General features: G+C 37.7%; 1 long non-coding RNA gene across 1 annotated transcript in view; it reads left to right on the top strand.

Moving 5' to 3' along the window:
• The window catches only part of LOC115851197 (uncharacterized), a 268,333-nt gene that overhangs the window by 191,169 nt on the left and 59,809 nt on the right, over positions 1-17,355 (top strand). The window contains exon 5 of the long non-coding RNA XR_009558841.1: positions 15,043-15,286. This is a non-coding gene — a long non-coding RNA (uncharacterized lncRNA). The remainder of the gene's footprint in view (positions 1-15,042; positions 15,287-17,355) is intronic.

Here is a 17,355-nt window from a genome sequence, read left to right on the forward strand (position 1 = left end):
GTCAACTTGAAAAGCCATCTTTATCCACCAATTTTTGTGTATTTGTGTTATTGATTATTTCAAAAACACCAAAATTACTCAATTATGACAAATTTTCACTACATTTTAGATTCTGAAAGGGCAAGTCCTCTCTCATTCTTCTTTTTCATAATTTTCCTGGATATCCAGTGAACTTTAGCATAATTTTTATCAATTCACTGAAAAAATGTTCAGTATTCTGACTGAAACTGAAATAAATCTATAGCTTAGTTTGGAGAATTTCTATTTTTCTTTAAAAGTTCCTTTCTATCTCATAATCTGTATGTTTTCCACATATTCATTTTGCTCCTATGCTTCTGACTAAAATTTTATAATTTTATTCAAGTAAGCGATCTAACGTCTTGTGAAGTTAATTTCCTCTGTAGTTCCTTTGCATTTCTTGTTACTATTTTATGTGAAATATTTTTCTTTGCATTTTAAAATTTTGGAAACATTAATTTTTTAGCTTAGTTGTCCATTTTACTGACTTTACTTTCTATTTCCAATGGCTTCTTAGTTGATTCATTTATTTTTTTTTCTAGATAGACAAATATATTTAAGTGTTTTCCTCTATTTCAGTACTTTTCACTTATATTTCATTTTCTTATTTAATTGCACTGACTGGCTGATTCAGAGTAATCATATGTGCATTATTTGTAGAGAGAATGATTATTATTTTGGGCATACTAATACTATTATCTGGCATTAATGGGCAAGCATGCAATGCTCAAGTATGAGGCTGGCTGGAAAAACTGTGATTGATTTTAATATACATCTTTCTATTCATGTTTTTAAGAGATTTTTCCTTTAAGAGTGGATGGTAAATTTTATCAAATGCCTTTTTTCAATGTACTATAAATTGAGTTGTTTTTTTCTTAGTTGATCTGTTTATGTTATGAACTTTATTGATACATACCTATATGTAACCTATATATTCCTGGAACAAACGCAAAGAATATTAATTTTAAATATACAGCTGGATTTGATTGGTTAATACTATATTTTATTTAAGATTTTGATGCATTATATTCACCATTCACATTAAGGTAGGACCCAGTTTTTCATGGTTTCAGAGTTGGATATGGTTTCAAAGATATTGGGAGAACTTGACTGTGTACCCCGGAGGTTTTGACGCACAGATGCAGGTACCAGACTTTAGCCTGAAAGAGTCTACAGAGCAGAAGCTGGTTAGAATTGCCTGCTGTGGCAGAGTCAAGGGCACGTGACTTTTGTGGGGCAAAAACAGAGCTGTTGCTAGCCCGTTGTGTGAATAAGGAAAAAACACTCCTTGCTACAGGCACGCACAACCCCATTCCAGGATGCACCATTTGAGGTCAAGAATGAGGGTCCCTCCTTTGTGTACATCACTGCGTGGGGAATACAGTGCACGGTGTTCCGTGGCCACGTTGGGCAAACATGCCAAGGGTTTATCAGGGCTAAAGAGACACTGCAGAAGAGAACCAAGTTAAAGACATTTTGAAATCCATTACATAGGACTATCTATAAAGGGTGAGACAATCCCAGCAGAAGAGGAATGCTGGTTTGATAGGGAAAAACTAAAAAAAATAATAGGGATTCTTACTGATACAAACAATATTTCTCCATGGCCTATAGAGATGATTATGCAAGTTACATATGGAATGGCCAGTCAGTAGTTATAGAAAAGAAAACGAACTCTCCACTTGGAATAAAACGAAAGCAAATACATGGTGCAATTTGGGACAGGAGTCTTGTGGGAACAGATATGACATAGAATTGGCAGATCTTGTTAAATGGCCAGGGATTGAATGTGCTTCTGCCTGTCCTCTAAGGGTGCTCCACTTCCTGCCAATAGTAGTATTTTCCTGAATCAGCCATTTACTTAGTTTTTATTCCAGGGAGAAAAAAAAAAATAGTCTCCTAGTTTTTAGGTTAGTGTATGATTTACAGCTGGCCTCCATGTGTTCAAATGAAAAAACAGTGCAGAATATTACATGGAAACTTGGGAAGTCAGAGCTCCGAATTTGTTCCAGAGTGTCTGATTTATGATAAAAGCCCGTGGCACAGTGTTGTTGCCTGACCCTGTGTGAAGCTGCATTTGACATTTGGACTGTGAGTAGAATTTCCTTCATTTATAATAACATGAAACTCAGCAGTAAATCTTCACAAGATTATTGTAACTCAGACCAACTGGAAGCTATCCTTAGGGCTTACTGAGTGGTGTAATGGCAAAAATTTCAAATTTTAGGTGATAAATAACAAAAGAACACTCCCCCTATTTCCCTTCCTCAAAAATTCTATACAAATGGAATGATGCTTCTTGCCCTAGTGTCTAGTCTTTGGATCTTTATAAAACCATCAAGAAATAACTCTTTATTACATGTCTAGAGCCTTGAATTTAAGCAGCTAGAATATTAGTAAAAACAGATTTAGTGCACATTCCTTAGGTGTAATACTTTACATCAGAGATAAAAGGGAAGCAGAAATCCCTAAACTGTTGTAACTTGAAAAATGAAACAAGTTTAACCTACTGCAAATGGGCCATGTGGATGTTAGAAAGGACATATTAATCAAACCTTACCAATTAAGGAGCGGGTACTTCACTATTAAACTCTAAGATGAATTTCAAGAGCCTGGCTTGATGGAATGGATATTTATGTTATTAAGATATCATAGCAACCAATCTTTATCTATTCTGAGTGCTACACAGAGGTCAAGTTGAAAGTTCTCAGCTGATTACTATCGTGACAATGAATAAAGATGATGTAGCTTGTCCGTTCTAACTTCTTTGAAAACATGAGTATCTAGAGGTAGGAGAGTCTTTTATGCTAAACAGTAATGTCTTCTGCTAAATAAGTGAGAGATAAATGAATTGAATCATTGTTAATCATTCAACAAATAACTTTAAACCAATTTTAATTAATGTTAGAGCTCTTAGAATTTGTGAAATTTGAAGCTGAAGTCCTGCAGTAGTCTGAAATGATTTTCAATTATGCGTTCTAAAGATGATTTTTCTTGGGATGTTATTTTCTCCTTGTTCCTGCTCTGATTACTATTGCTACTTTTAAAAATGCTACAGATTTGGAATTTGAAGTTATGTACTTATTATCACTTGTATAAACAGCTTGCAATGGTATTAATTTGTACTTTTTTGTTTTTTAATTACCGAATTAGCATTTGTGGAGCATCTGCTCTTGGGAGCCCTATTCTAGGCTTCTCCCCTAGTCTTCCGCATCTCATAACTGCATCACTATTCACCTCTTTTCAGACTAATAACCTAGAAGGCATATTCAATTCTTATTTCCTCTCAATTAACATGAAAACCTTTAGAAAGTCTTGTCTTCCATCTCTACTTTCAAAGTATGTTCAAAATGTGATCACTTCTTATTACCTCCAGGTAGTGCCAATCCAAGGCACTACCACGTCTTGCCTGGCCCATTGCAATACCTCCCAACTGGTCTAGCTTCCATTTTTGCAACCCTATAGCCTATTTGCCACAGAGCAGCTAGAGTAATCTTAAAAGACAAATCAGATTATGTCACTCCTTTGCTCAAAACCTTCCATAAGCCTCTAATTGCATAAATATAAAATCTAAACTGCTTACCATAGCCTATGCTGGCCTTACATGATCTGGCTCATGCTACCCCTATCTTATACCCCTCTGCCCCACTCTCACTCAACTCCAGCCACACCATCTTTCTGATGTTGTTGGAACACACAGGGCTCATTACCACCTCAGAGCCTTAGTACTTTTTGTTCTCTCTGCCTAAAACATTCTTCTACCCAGATCTTTCAATGCTTTCCTCAGTACATTAAGGTTTTTGCTTAATTGTTCCTTGGCCATTTCATCTTAAATAACCCTCATACTTACCAGTTCCTAACCCTTTACCTGTTATATAAGTCTTTATGGCACTTTTTTCTAGCTAACGTATTTCATATTTGTTTGTTTACTTGTTTAATCTTTGCTCCACCCCGCCTCCCACATACACATTCAATACAGCTTCACGGGAGTGGGGACTTTATCTTGTTCTCTATATCATGGGTCTAGCAGAGTAACTGACACATAGCAGACATTCAATAAATATTTGATGAGTGAATGTATGAGTTGATACAGTAAGAAAGGACAAATGATGATAAAAAGGAGTTAACCAAAAGTCAAGGTGTTTGTAGCCAAGGAAATTCAGGTCTAATCAGAGGAAAAACCCCACACCTATGCAAAAGAATATAAAGCATTACAGATTGAATGCATAATATCTAAGTAAGGCAGAGCAAAGCAGGACACTTTATTATGTATATTACATGGAGCCATCTGTCTCCCTCCTGTTACTTTTGCATTTCTACATATTGCCTAATATGGTGTCTGCACATAAAGGTTGACTATGACTAATTGATTATTTTTTTAAATATGCAAATATGAGTAGAAAGTAATATTGAAGGCAAAACTGAAGTGAAGGTTTGAATTGCTCTGAATTACCTGTGATTTAATTTTTCCATGCATGATAATAAACGTAGATAAATATGTATTGACTTTTGTTTAGCTGCTGGACATACATCAAAGCAATTTTTGATGGCATAGTACAATATTTTCAAGATACCACTAGTCAAAAATAAATTGTATTTAAAAATCTAAATTCTCAATGTTTTCTTCTACTCTTCCATTTCTCTGATCCTTATAAATTTTAGGAAATTAGGTTACACACTTTCCTTGAGAATCAAGTTTGTTTAACTTGACTATATTTGTAGAGTTATAAATGAATAACACACAATTTACTGAGTTCATCATTGAGTCAAAAAATTGCTGCTCACTGACTTGGATAGACTGGGCATAGTAATTTGAATAAGATATGGTTCCAACTTTCAAGAAGCTACTATGCATTTATTTATTCACCTGATGTTTTCAGACAGTTGAGAACTAATAGATTTCAGGCACTGTCCCAGGCATTAGGGATGCAATTGCGAACAGGATTGTTAAGGTCCCTACAGTCACAGAATGTAAGGTTGCGGGAAATAGAAACCGTACAATGCTGACATGTGATTTTATATAAAGGAAGAGAACACAACAGAATGGGAGCGTATAACAGAGAAAACCAACTTTGAGCCATCAGGGAAGGTCAGCCTGAGGAGTCACATTAAGATTAGACTCCAAGAAGAAATCTAAGGGCAAAGGCAGGGCTAGACATGCGTATAGGTCACCATAGGGCAGTGTAATCAGTCAGGGCTTTAGCAGAAGTAAGGAAGTGAATACAGAATCTGCTGGCTGCATTGAAAAAGGGAAGATAAACAGAGCCTTGTGGCATCAATAAAGGCTTGCCCTGGAAGAGATACTTGGGCTTCAGGAGTGTGGGTTTTCCAGATGGATAAGGGGGTAGGATTCAGCTTGTACAACATTTGAAGATTGTAACATTGTACGAGAAGGTAAGCAAGTGATGTAAGCCTCAAGCAAAGTGCACCAGTAGTGTGAACTGCTCTAGGGAGCTTGGCTGGTGGAGTCCTGCCTTTCTGTCCACATGTCAGGCACTGTGACCTTTAGAAAGGTGATTAATACTTGAGAAAGGGTACAAGGCAATGTCCTGGGCTGATCTGGCTCCAGAGCTGCCTGTGGCTAACTCCTGGCGTGACAAAGTGCCGTCGCTGCAGACCAGCCATTAGCACTTGCCTGTTTGCCTTGCTGGCTGAAAAATGGGCACAGTTACAGGAGAGAGAATGGTCTTTGTTATTCTAGACAGCACAGCACTTGGGTCCTGGACATGAAAACAGAGAAGTAGAGCTAAAAGCTTTTCACAGTATTTGGGAAGTACCTAAATAAACAAATTGTGTCACATAAATGTAGATTATGCTAGTATTTTATAAGTGTAGATTAGGGTTTCTTTTATTTTAAACATGAGAAATAAACAGGGGCCATTAATTTTCCCTTTAAGGAAGGTAGTTAAGAAAACGGTTAATAATCTGTCGCTAAAAATAGTAGGCAATCCTCAAGAGATATTTTTTCACAAACAACAAAATATACATCTAGTATTGACATCCATTTTTATGAACAAATTCAGAGTAGATTGGGAGGAGAGAGATTCATGAAAACAACTTGAATTTCCTAAGGCAGATGTTTAAAAAGGATTTTATCTGCTTTAGAGAGAGTTGTTATTTCATAAGACTGTGATTTTCTCCATGGTGCCCCGTTTTGAGAACATGGATTTACTTGGCTGTTATGTGCAATTGCTTGCCTTCTGTGGTTCTCTAGTACCGGCATTTTTCATATACGCAAAAAATGAGGCAAGTGGGTTTGTGAAATGGTGTCTTGTTTAGCTGTATGAGAGCTGCCTTGTCGTGAGAATGATTGTAATAATTCTTTCACAGAACTTAGTGATATCTTTTAGGCAATGCTACTATTTAAGGCTTTGCTTGTGTCCTAGCCAAACAGATGTGTTTATTTACGTGTCTGATCTAAACAGGAAGACAGTGGGGACTCTGCCCACAGCCTTGTACTTCCTCTAATACAGATAGAAGCGGAGGAGAGATGCAAGCAGTTGGGGCTCATGGAAATGAGAGCGGGAATGAAGAAAAGCCTGTAGGTGTGGGTCAAACGGAGGCAGCTGTGCTTTCCCTCGCAGCACTGTGACAGCTGTGTGCGGTCTGAAAAGAAGCAGAGGGACAGCTAGCTGCTGGCACTGGTTTGGGGTGGGTGGTCTCCTCTCTTTGTGTGCCTGAGAGGGAATAGACATATAATCGTCGTCTCTGTGCAGCGATGCTACTGCCAGGGCACTTTTGAATCCATGTCAGGCACCTGGACATATTCTGTTGCAAACTGTAACTGCACACGGACTGAGGGATGTGAAGAGGCTGCTTTTCTCCAAACGTGGATTAAATGCTATCAACAGTGGGAAAAGCTTTGCAAGTAGAGGACCTGCAAATCTAGAGTAGGCAGAATAAAGAAGTCAGGTTGCATAATGAAGTGGTCTCTTAGGGAATAAACTGAGGGTGGTGGGACAGAGATCAGGGGAAGGTCCTTGTCCTGGGTAGCAGCAGGCTGGGGACTAGGGGCTTGAGCCATGTGTGCCAGTGGAGAAATGAAGAGAGTGGTACTCTCATTTGAGGGATTGAGATTTTCATCTTCTGTCACTTCTTAATTCTTTTCTTCATACTTAATAACATTATACAATAATGGAAACCTTAACAGAAAGCAAAATCGAACAATTTCAGTACCAACAATGGCTTTGGAATTTTGTCCCGTTCCTACTCAGTGAAGGAAATGGAGTTATCATTTGTAATTATTCCTTGAAAAGCATATTTAGTTATTGTTCTTTTAGTCATAGCTTAGAAAAACAGGTACAGAACTGCATGTATACACACACACACACACACACACACACACACCACCACCACCACCACCACCACCACCACCACCACCACCACCACCACCACCACCGAAAGATATACTCTGTAACTTTGTAGGTGAAACTTATCATTCGACTCTGACTAGTTTTGGGATCTTTATCAAATTTTGTTCCCTAAAACTTATTCTCATAAGAAATAAGGAAATAGCTTTACTAAAGAGAATTAACAGCACTCACTTTACTGTGATCTTGCTCCTGTATGGGTTGAAAATGGCACCAGAAGTCATCTCTGAACTGTAGGATTAGAGTCAGCTGAGGTTTCTTGATTTTTGTTTGTAATTGCTTTGTTTGCTTGCTAACTTAGGGCTGGGGATTCTCTAGTTTCATTCTAAATATTTAGTACTCACTGTGGGCAGTAAGGAAGGGGGGAGTCCTCTGTGCCTCATCTGTCACGTTTGTGATGACAGGGTCAAAAGCTCAAAGGTAAATATAATCTTTGCTTATCATAACTGTTTCCAAATGTGAACATACCTTGACAGGCCAAATACATGGTTGCACGTGGATTTGAATTGATCTAAGTATATGCTGTGGATATCTAAGGTTCCCTGAAAATTGTGTATACATTTTCGGTGTGTATGAGTATGCGCGTGTGTGTTTAATTGGGGCAATGTTGAAAACTGGAATGGAGACTTGTTCTATTTATAAGAGGATCCCAAATACAGATTTGGGGGGCATGGTGTGAAACTGTGTATTCATAAAACTCTATTTCCATCAGTAAAGAAAAATATTACTCTTATTTTGACTTTTCCTTACTTGGTCTTTAGAAAAGAAAGGAGCAAGAGAAGGACTAGCAGGAGGCAACAGGGTTAGGCTATGTTAGTCTTTATATTTTTCTGATGGTGAGGCCACCAGTGCCTACCATTACAGTTCTGCCAAGTGCTTGCTTGCAGCAATATGAATCTGTTTGGATGTTTAGTGGAAATAGTGTTCTTCGGAGGAGCTGTAGTTAAAATATGCACTGCCGGCCTTCCCTGGTGGCGCAGTGGTTGAGAGTCCTCCTGCCGATGCAGGGGACACGGGTTCTTGCCCCGGTCCGGGAAGATCCCACATGCCACAGAGTGGCTAGGCCCGTGAGCCATGGCTGCTGAGCCTGCGCGCCCGGAGCCTGTGCTCCGCAACTGGAGAGGCCACGGCAGTGAGAGGCCCGCGTACCGAAAAAAAAAAAAAAAAAAAAAAAAAAAAAATGCACTGCCTTCGGTTGCACTGTGTTTGTTTTTGTGTAAAGGTTCTTGCAAATATAGTAGGTGCTTTCTTGGTAAGCAAAGCATTCTAACACGTGAACTGCCTGATCTTTGGCTAGCTGTCCTGTTTACTAGCTGTGCAGGTGGTTAGTGTGCCAGGAGCTGCAAATAAATCAAAGCTGTGACTGGTCTCCAGTGATGGGAGCACCACACTCTGCCTAAGTGTTCATTTTTACAGCACAACTCTTATCCCCTAGTTTTATATCTACTGATTCTTAGGCATAAGGATAAGTCACCAGTCAATGCTCCAAACTGAAAACGGGAAGGGATGAAACAGCAGAGGAAAGAAAGGAATTTTCCTGTTTTGAGAACCTCCTGCATACTACCCTGTGGTCCTTTCAAATGTTTGCTTTTGTACAGAGAGAAAAGTAGTCTTTCTCTCCTGAAATATAAAAACATGTTCAAGTAGAAGAATAAACAGTGGGTTGCACTAGGGTCTATTTTTATTTCTAAATTAAAACTAAATTGGTTTTATGACATATAAGAGTGCTTCTCATTTTATATTTTAAATCAAGTATTTTGACTGATCTAAGTACAAACCAGATAGCTTGTCAAGAGAGTAATAAGCTGATAAACATGGTTTAAACAAAATAGACTCCTGGGAATAGTCAGATATGAAGATAACATTGCCTCCGTATTTCTTACCTCACCTTAGATGATGTATTCAGTGGGTGTTCAGTAGAAGGGTTTAGAGTGTAGAATTTCCTGGGCTGTGTATGAACTTGTTGATGTGATGTATTGGAAATGATAATTTAGCTCTTCACCTCAGTTCTGAACTTTTTCTATTTAGCTCAGCAAGCTGGTTCCATTTCATTTTCTTCCCCTACTCAGCTGAGAAAAATAGCTTTAGAAATTGACTAGGTGCTCTGGGCTATTTCAAAGACCAAGAAAGACAATTTTTTGTTTTCATTTCTCATAAGTGATACATGAAGTCTGGAAAGTAAGAGAATGATAACTGAATATGGTCAGAACTAATTAAAATATTATATTCAGGACTGAGATTGAAAGGCAGCTAAGGAGAAAAATCCTACAGATGCTCAAAATCTGTGAGACTTCAGAATTAGCTGAATCCCCAGTGAATCTTCATTATTGACTAGAGGAAATTGTATTTTCTTTCTTTGCAAGGCTTGACAATTTATTGAATTGCTACCAAAAGCTTGCAGAAGGTAAGGGGAACTTCCCAGAGGCAATTATGCTGCATTTTGCCACTGAAATTTTCTAAGTTTCTCCCTTGTGTGACAGGGTTTTAAATGAAACTAAGGAAAACAAAAATGTTAAAATAGACCAGCATGGTCTTGCCTAGAATTAGTGTGTATTCACAGAGTTTGAGAATGGTGGTTCAATATAGATGTCTCAGAATATGGCTTATCTGCCAAATGACAGATGGTCCAAAGCCAGAAGAGAAAGGCTTAAGAAGATGTAGTCAAGGGTAAGGCTGATTCTGGGAAGAGCTGAGCAGCTGTTTGGTGGTTGTGTTAACACTGATCATTAGTACAGCCTCTTTTGCATTCTGTCACATTAATTTGTTATTGTTTTCACTTTTGTGATGACTCAACTAGGCTCTTTATTAGATGGAGTGATATCTGCCTAAAGGTTCACAAAATATTCTGAAATAATTAGACTGAACTAAATATTTTTAGATAGGACACTAATGCTCTGTATCACACATGAGTGGAAAAAAATTGAAAATTGATTTTTAGTCCTTCGTAATGCTGTTGAGACATGTCAATGTGTTTTGCTATTAGAATTCAATTAAAAGGGGCTCCAGAGAGGTAAGCAAGCCAAAGCAACTTCATCATGTGTATGTAGCTCATGCATTGTCGATTATGACATTTTAAATCACTAAGTACTTATCTACATATTTGTTTGCTTGTTTTAAGTCAATTTTATTGACTTAATAAAATGCACCCCTCTTTAAGTGTACATTAATGGAATTTTGACACATTTAAACCCCTGCGTAAACACCATCACAGTCAGGATATAGAACATATCTATCACCTTCCAGAAGTCTCTTATGTTCCTTCCCACTCAATCCATTCCACCTTGGACCATGTAACCACTGATCTGTGTCCTATATATTAGATTTGCCATTTTTAGGATCTCATTAAATGGACTCAAACAGCACGTACGCTTTTGTTTGTAGCTCCCTTGGCTTAGCTAAGTGCTTTTCACATGCATTTAACTTATCTGTTTCAATAGTTCACTCCTTTCTCTTGATGACTAGTATTTCACTGCATGCATATGCCACAAATTACCTATTGTAGGATACTGAGTTGCTTTGGCAAGTTCTGAATAAAGCTGTTTGAACATTTGTTTACAGATCTTTGTGTCGGCATATGTTTTTATTTCTCTTGGGTTAACACCTAGATATGGAATATGATAACTGCATATTTAGCTTCATTAGAAAGTGCCAAACTATTTCCCAAAGAAACTGTACCATTTCTTATAGCAATATATGAGATTTCCTGTTGTTCTTTACCCTCTCCAAGACTTGGCCTTGTCAGTTTCTTTTAAAAATTTACCACTGTAATGGGCATGTAGTGTTATCTTATTGTGGTACCATTCTTCTTGGAGGCCTTAGCTCATTCCCAGGCTGAATTATGTTACTCTGACTGTGTTGTCCATTCAATGGGGACCATAAATGGACAGGTAATGATGTTTCAAGAGTAGGATTAGTACTATGGGAAGGACCTCATAAAAGGAGCACTTTCAGTTGAGGAGTATATTTTATACTTCAAATACATCCTTTACAATGTGAAACTTTATAATTATACTTGTGTACACTCCATACAATGCACTCCATGTACTAAAATCAGAACAGGTATTCTTAATGGTTTTGAATGGCTGTGAATCAAGGCCAGTGGGTAAAGTGAGCAGAGGCCCTTAGGGGGCAGCAGAGGACCACATACCAAGAGACTCATGGGTTGGGGAATAGGGTATGTGTCTGTCTAAGTAAAGGGGCCTCTGTCTGTCACTAGCTAATAGGTTAAACTGTTTGCCCTTCTATTCTTCAATAGTAAATAAGGATAAAAGCTAAAGGAGTTGGGGTGTAAAAACTCACAAACTCAAAAGCATGCAGGGGTATGACAAGAAATATACTGCTGAGAATGTGACCAGTGTTAAGACAAAGGGTGTTTAAAGGTTTGTGGTCAAATTGAGCGTACAGTGCTTCACCAGGAGGCATGAAAATTCACCAAATAAACGAAGTGAGTTTTGCTAGCTAATCATCTTGCAGCACCTTTGCACACGTGCTGCAAATCTGTGACCCTAGGATGTCACCTGAAGAGGATTAAGAATGCTGGACCACACCGAGACACATAGGGAACTCCACTGAAGATGGGAAAGGAGGCAGGAAGTATCAGCAAGGGAGAGCTAGAACTAGGGCTAGAACAAAGATGGAAGCGAGGACTGAGCTGAGGTGTGTTATAACGGAGGGTGTGAGGATTGTGGTTGATGGTGATGTGAGTGAATTCATACTTACTGGGTACCTACTATGTGTATAAAGAAATGTATACACACTTTCTGTTAATTTTCATAATAACCCTTGAAAGTAAGAGTTACTATCCTCATTTATACATGGACAAAGTTTAAATGAGGGAGGTTATGCAAGTTTGTAGAGAACTCAGGCCTATGTAACTCTAACTTCAAATCTCTAAAAGAGATGAGAGAATTGGTAAACTGAGACTTGAGAATCAAAACAGATTGAAAATGAGGGTTGCTATCAGGGTTGCAGGCCAATGCCTCTTAAGACTTAATATGCCTCTGAATCCCCTGGGTATCATGTTAAAACACAAATTCCGATGCAGAGCACCTGGGTTGAAGCCTAACAAGCTCCCAGGTAATGTCCATGTTGCTGCTCTGCAGACTATGTGCTGAGAAGTTTGCAGCCATGCTCACCTGAACCTTATATTGCAACAATAAGTTTTATTCTGCTCTCTCTAACTTGAAAAGCCAGCATGTATTGAGGAATATCACTTCTATGGGGATGGGGGAGGCTTAATTGCACACAGGCTTGTTTCTAAACTGTGAGATCTGCTTGTTTTTTGTCATAGGACTTGGATTTTAATCCGTACTCCACTAATTCCTACCCGAGTGACCTCGCACAGTCCTCTTGAAGAATTAGTTTCCTCATCTACAAAATGGGAATAATAATAATCTACTACTACATAAATCATAATGCCCTTTTTCATTGTTAATATTTCACACTGTAAAATAACTTGACAGATGAGGACCTTGACACAATGTCTGGCACATGGAAGATGATCATTAAATGTTTGCTGAAGACTGAATGAATATGTATATGTTGTATATGTTGATGAAAACTGACATAGCACCTAATATAAATATTAAATTAACACTTAAGGGCTTCCCTGGTGGCGCAGTGGTTGAGGGTCCGCCTGCTGATGCAGGGGACACGGGTTCGTGCCCCGGTCCGGGAAGATCCCACATGCCGCGGAGCGGCTGGGCCCCTGAGCTGTGGCTGCTGAGCCTGCGCATCTGGAGCCTGTGCTCTGCAACGGGAGAGGCCACAACATTGAGAGGCCCGCGTACCGCAAAAAAAAAAAAAAAGTTATAGGCATTAACTCTCTCTTTCTAAACTTTCTTTACATGGACCACACAGGTCCACAGCTCCCACTTTAAGTAGTTCTGGTCTAACCTAATGTCTGGAGCTCTCCCATTTACTCAGGACTCCTGACTGCCATGTTCCCATAATTTGCTATTGAAATAAATCAATATATAATGTGACTTGCAAAGAATTCACAATGACAACTCATTAATCCATATTCAAATAGGTAAAAACTAGAGAAGCCATGTCTTTGGCTGGAAATGTCTTCACTTTTTTCATCTCTTGTACCATTTAACTGAGACATTTTAGAGACTATGTCTCAATATTTATGGTCGAAGCTATTTCCATCTGAGGAGTAAAGGGTTGGAGATTGATGGGTCCCTGTGGTTGATATCTTTAAAGTCTGACTTCTTAACCTCCCACAAATCTCCAAATGCGGGTGGTTAACTTCATCACATACATATTAGGATATTTTTGTAATTTGCGTTTGAATGACTTCTTCTGAATGAACCTGGTTGGAGGGGTATGAAATACTGTTTATGGAAAAAGAAAATTAATGTTGTGGTGGCTATGTCTGCCAGACTTTCACGTCTCCCCATCCATGTAATCATGTATATGAAACTTCCTTTAGTGGGCAACAACTCACAGTTGAGGGAATTTGTCTATAATAAACCACTTGGCTTATGTTGCATCAGATTAGATCAGATCAATTTCCTTCATTCTTAATTCCTTCCACATCATATCAGAATGCTTCTTAAATGAGATGCCTGTAAACAGATCTGGGTCCTTAAGGGAGATGAAAAGATATGAATATAAATGTCAAACTGCTTTTTGGGAAAGGAGACTTTTCCTTTTGTGAATGATCAGTTGAAGAGTGGTAGAATGAAGAGCTAGGTTTAAGGGGATATTTGAGGTGGAAAATAAAGATCTAAGATATAATATTTGTATTTTTTGCTAAGTAAATATATATATATATATATATAGTCAAAAACTAAGTCCTTAACTTTTAAGGAAAGGGTGTTGCTGCTTCATAGAAAGTGTAGAAAAATCATGTTTTACTTCCAAAAGAAATAAGCCTACGTGAAGCATTACAACGTTGGAAGGCCTCCTGTGGGTAAACCACTTTATAACACTGATTTCCTGCAAGCATATATCAGCTCACATTAATGCTCATATAGTTAGGTGTGCCATCTGTTGTAGCTTTAGATGCCAGATAACATTTCTATGGGTTTTCTTAAATCATACTAACTCATAGAGTGTCTATGATACTTGACTAAACTTGCTGACCAAACAAGCTAAGAAGAGATTGAGTTTGCCTCCTAGCAAACATAAGATTTTTTTCCTTTTCAAACATTACTTGAGATCTTGCTGTCCTTGAAATCTCTATAGGATTTATTGCCTTACTTCTCATTTGGAATTTTCATTATATTTCCAATCATCCTAATGATCTTTCTTGTATATTTGTGTTCTTTCTCCATATGATTATCAGACAATAAAAACTAAGTGATGACTCTGGGGGTTGAATTGCTGGACCTATTTTTCTCTGGTCAGAGAAATGAATGTTATAATCTAGGTAATAAAGTCTGAGAGAGACCAGTTTATTTCAACTAATTTCCACCAAGGTAACATTGTATGATGAAACTTTATATTGTGGTTGGATGCATAGAGTACCAAGTGACTGTTTAGTAATGATAACTTAAAATTATCAGATGTTGCCATGTATTTGATATGTATGGTAAAAGGAGAAAGACAATGAAAGACTTGTAGCTCAGTAACCCATGAAATCCTTAGACTAGCGGACTTGTTAAGACATGTTAAATATTAAATATCTTCTAAATAATTTTTTCAGATAACTCAATGATCAACTCAGCAAGAGCAGCAAACATCAAAATTCTACGGCTTTGTATATGTACAACTGAATCACTTTGCTGTACACTTGAAACTAACACAACACTGTTAATCAACTGTACTCCAATATAAAATAAAAATTAAAAAAAAATTATACGGCTTAGGACATATCTCACATCCTGGGAGCACTGTGTACAAGCTTTCAGTCACCAGAAAATCAGCAAGAAGGGAAATGAAGACTTGTGGTATGTTTGAATCAACTGATGTCTTATTTTAAGCACAGTTTTCTTTTTCCTTTTTAAAAAAAACCAGGTGAATGTATTAATGTTGATATTCATGCACAGAAATGGGTCAGCTGATATTTTTGGAACTCTGTTTTGTTCTGCTTTGTTTCTAAGGTCATTGAAGAGACCCTGGACAGGTAGTGCACTAGACTCTAAATATCCCTAAGGGCAGTTTTTTATTTGTTCCCTGTGGAAATGCATGAGAAGACCCTGAGCCTGATAGAGTGCTTAGTATATGATAGAAGTTGAGTTAATATTTGGTAATGATGATGGATTTTAGGCCAAGTATATTTTGAGAGCTGGAGTCTTTTTGTAAACAAGAGTAATAAAAACAATGAACCTTTATTAAGCACTTATTTCAGGCAAGATGCTAAGCATTCCACATAGATTTTTAAAAATTCATTGTTAGACCAACCTTAAGAGACAGATATTATTATCCCTCTTCCAGAGATTAAAGCAAAAATAAAAAAAACAAAGAAGCTGAGAGTTAGAGGTATTGAACGATATTGCAGCTCTAAATTGGAATGCTTGAGCCCTGATTTGAACCGAGGCATTCTTAACTCCAGAGCTCACTCTTAACCAACAAGTGCGCTATTCTGCCTTGCCACATGATGTTCCAAAGTTGTGGTAATAGCCATCAAAAAGGTAAGTTAAGGAAAGACCTGACTTCAAGAAAGACAATACACATTGGTGGGACATTTTGCCATGACAGCTGGATGTCTTCATTTTACAGAAGATGGCTTGTTAGATATCAGTTTAATTAGCCAACTTCCTCTTGGGTCTCCATGTAGTTGCTAACTCCCTTGACCATGGAAATGACCCTGAAAATTGTGTCTGTGTCTGGTAGCTGGCAATGTGCCCTAACAAAATATCTGTGTAGTAGGTAAGTTGCTTTCTAAATGTTTCATGCCATTTTCAAAAGCCATTTTCTGACCACAGAAATGAATGGAGTGTGCTAAGAAGTGACGTGTGGTATGAGAGGGCAGATGATTCCACTTAGCCATAACCTAAGTGACATGCGCAATATTAAAATGTATAGATTTATATGCTTAGACTCATTCTCTTTCACAGACTTTCTCTCCTCTTTATAAAACTGAGTGTGACTAGTTCTTAGCAGCCTATTAGAGAGCATGGAGATTCTATTCTAAAAATGGTTTCTCATGGTGCTTATTTCAAGGTGCAGCAGAAGCTCACCCTGTTCTCTGCCTGGAGCAGGGAGTAGATTTTCCATTTGTGTGACTTACCTATCCTGCTATTCTCTCATGTACTCTTCTTCAGCAGAGGGATTATAGGACTTCCAGAAGCTAAGGACCATGTTTGTCAGACAGGGTGTGTATATCTTACATCATTTCTTATAGGTAAAACTATTTCTTGTAGGCTAAAATGTTTAGAGCTGCTATGTAAATGAGTATAGAATAATGTCATCTTCCTCACAGAAAAGTTTGGGAAAGTAAATATCAGAATTCTTTATTTTAAATTTGTTTCTAGCCATTGCCAAGCAGGGATTTAGCTCTTTATTTTAGAATACCTCAATAGGTATCCCAAACTTATATGACATTTCTGATTTTACAATCTAGGAATACTCTAGCAGATTTGACATTCACGGAGATTCTTCTCTTCTTTTGATTTTTTTCACCCGATTTATGTATTTTGCTATATTTTTACTCTGCACTATTGCATCTCCCTAAATTGCATGCATCTTGCCTTTACTCTCTTATTTTTACTATGGTAGTTTACAAATTAGTTGTATGATGTGTTGACAGTTTAATTATGATTATTGTGCCTTAAAGTTTGGGTTAAACCCAAAAGGTCAGAATATTCACTATTATTATTATTATTATTATTATTATCATTCTGAGCTTCTTGTTATCTTGTTTGCTGTGTCAAATTGTGCATAGATGCAGAACTAGAGTAGGATCAAAATCAGCCATGTCTTGCATAACAATTTCAGCTTTTGTGCTGTTTTAAATTAACTATTTTTTATGCCATAATAACATCTAATGTTTTCTTTAGGAAACAAAAAAAGCATA

Source organism: Globicephala melas, chromosome 14 (genome assembly GCF_963455315.2).
Source record: "Globicephala melas chromosome 14, mGloMel1.2, whole genome shotgun sequence".
NCBI lineage: Eukaryota > Metazoa > Chordata > Mammalia > Artiodactyla > Delphinidae > Globicephala > Globicephala melas.